Raw genomic sequence first — 3,221 nt, forward strand, 5'->3', positions numbered from 1 at the left:
TTTTTATATTAGAAGAAAAATATTTTCTCGTCAACATCATTATTATCATCATTATCATCATCATCATCATCATCATCATCATCATTATTATTATTATTATTAATTTTTTTTTTTTTGAATGAATGAAAAAAAAACAAAAATGAAAATGACAAAAAAAAATTAAAATTGACTTTTCACCACCTGCCAAAAAAAAATCATAAAAAATCGTTAATAAAAATAGAAAGAAAGAAAAATTTAATATATAAATATTTTAAAAGGAACATAAAACCGGAAATGAATGATGGTAATAATAATAATAATGATGATGATGATGATGATAACGATGATGATGATAAAAAGAAAATTAAAAAAATTGTATTTGTTGTCGTTGTTCGAATGTGACGTAGGGGGGAGAGAGAAAGAGAGAGAAAGAGGGAAAAAACCAGACGGCGACACAAAAACCGGACACAAAACAAACACAAACAGAAAACACAAACACAAACGGAGAAAACGAAAAAATTTTATTATTATTATTATTGATGAAGCAAGAAGAGTTAAAAGAAGAAAGAAAGAAAGAAAGAAAGAAAGAAAAATTCAAACTCACGCACTTTTTTTTCCTTTTTTTGTTTCCTACAAGAATAAATTTAAAACGCAAAGTTTTCCACCCCCACCCCCGCTCGCCTTTCCATCCCCTTCTCCCCATTCTCCCCCCATACGTCTCCTCAAAAAAAAAATCTTTTAAATCACAATTTTTACTTAAAAAAAGAAAGAAAAAACAGAAAAAAAGGAAAAAATATATTTTTTCTCGTGTTCATACACCTGCGCTTTAAACTTTCTCACACCGACCTTTATTTATTTTTTTTTCAAAATGGAGGATAAAGAACAATAATAATAATAAACCTAAAGTTGCTGCCACGTTTATTTTGACAACAACGATATTTTTCTTGAGGAAAAACATAAAACAAAATTTTTTTCCACGACGACACATCATAATGAAAATGATGACGAGCCGTAAACAAAAAAAAATTTTCTTAATTTAAAAAAAAAAAAAAAAAAAAAGAACGTGGAAGCAGCCAAAAACAACAATAATTTTCTATTATCACGTTTGTTTTTTATTTTTTTCTTCTTAAAATTTTTTATAAAATCGAGTTTAATTTTATAAAAAATTTTTACAAAAACAAACTATGAAATATTTTTGTCGTTACTCCTTCCGGGAGGAAAAAAAAAAGTGGAGGAAGAAGAAGTGGAAGAAGAATTTTTTTTTTTTAACCGGAAGAAAATCAATGTCCGAAACATTCAATAATATCGAATCGAATCGAAAACGTCATTCAAACGTCAGCGTAAAACTAAAAATAATTACGCGAAAAAGGGTAAAAAAAAAAAAAAAAAAAAAAAAAATCATGGGGGTTTTCGGGGCAGGGGCAAAGTTAAAACCACGACGTGTAAGATCGGAGTCGGGAAGAATGGAAGAGGAGGGAGAGAGGAGAGGGAGAATGGAGAAAACGAAAAAAAAAAAGGTTGATGGGTAAGGAGAACTTTAACGTAGAAGAAAAGTGCGAGTTTTTTTTTATCTCTCCGTTAAAAAATTCATCATTAATTTTTTAAATTTAAAAAAAAAAAAAATCGTGTAATTAGAAAAAACGATTTTGACGGTTTTCCAACCCGAACGATAAAAAAAGATTAAAGAAAAAAAAATATATATATATTGAAACTTTTCTCTCTTTTTTTTTTTAATATCGAAAAGACATTTTGACTAATGGAAGGTGAAAGAAATTTTTTCTTTTTTTTTTTTTATCCAGACTAGATTTTTCGAGTATAAATTTTTTTAAAGAAAAATTTCAACAATAATTCTTTTTTTTTCTTTTTTATTACAATAAAAGAAAGTAAAAATGTTGTCCGCCATATTAAATTTCTCTCAAGAGATGAATCTTTTTCTTCTTTTAACTTTTGTTACACCGTCAATAAAAAGAAAAACTCAAATTTTATATATAAAAACGTAAAAAATTTTCACACGTGAAAATGCAAATAATAATAATAATAACAAACACGAATAAAACGTCACGCACACTACAAACAACAACAACCGTTTATTTAATATATATATAAATTTCATTAATCCGAAATACGACAAAAAAAAAATAACATCGATGAAGTCATTTTATTTTTGAATCTTTGTAAAATCATTCTTCTGACATCGACCTGTCAGTTTTAATGAGTAATATGGCTTTGTGCTCTCTCTCTCTCTCTTTCTCTCCTCTCTGTGGTGTTGGAATGAATAAAAAAAAAAAGAGATAGAGAGAAAGAGCTAAAAAAAAAAAAGTAAAAGGTTACCTGTCAAAAATTAATCTGTCATCTACGCCAACTCTCGTTTCTCTCTCTCTCTTTCTCTCCCAAAATATTTCAATTAAAAATTAACAAATAGTTTGTATGCGTCAGAGAGAGAGAGAGATAGAAAAAGATATAAAAAGGTTTTCAGGTTCATGGCTCGTGGCATTAGAAATAAATATCTTGTGCGTGCATGCGAGTGAGTGCGTGTGTGTACGTTTGTGTTTTTTATTGAATGGTTACCCGTACCTGAAAGATATCGCGTTATCTATCGAATTATCACATAATAATAATAATAATAATAATAATAATAAAAAAAAAAAGGAGGGCGCTGGTGTTCCATGGTTGACAAGCCTTTTAGTCATATCGTTTTCTTTAATTAATTTTAATAGTTTTTTTTTTAGGGTTTATTTATAAGTTATATATCAAAAGTTTTGTAATTTAGTCTAGTTTACAGTGATATAATTAGTTTTTTAAATTATTTAGTAATAACTATATTATCTCAAGTTTAAATTTACAAATTGTTCAACGATTCCATGTGACAAAAGGAAGCGTGGGCAATAAAAAACCTTAGAAGGCACCTTAGTACATATAAGTTAAACGGATAAGTACCTCATTTTAAGACTTAAATTTCAATTGTAAAACGTTAGGCTAACAAAGAAATTGAACACATAACCAAAAAATTTTTTTATTTTTATTTTTTTTATATTTCTTTGATTAATTATAAGTGATTTGACTATTTATATCTTTATCTTATTTAACAAAATAAGAATTAAAATATTTTTACAATAATATAGGTTGATACATGATTTTTTCAGGGTGTAATTTCTATACCCTTATTGTTAAGTGTTAACTTGTGATTGTATGTTATTTTAGCCTTGTCTTAAGCTAACTTAATTCATTGTAGTAAAGTTTAT

The sequence above is a fragment of the Pediculus humanus genome, genomic scaffold (genome assembly GCF_000006295.1).
Source record: "Pediculus humanus corporis 1103172108295 genomic scaffold, whole genome shotgun sequence".
Taxonomy (NCBI): Eukaryota; Metazoa; Arthropoda; class Insecta; order Psocodea; family Pediculidae; genus Pediculus; species Pediculus humanus.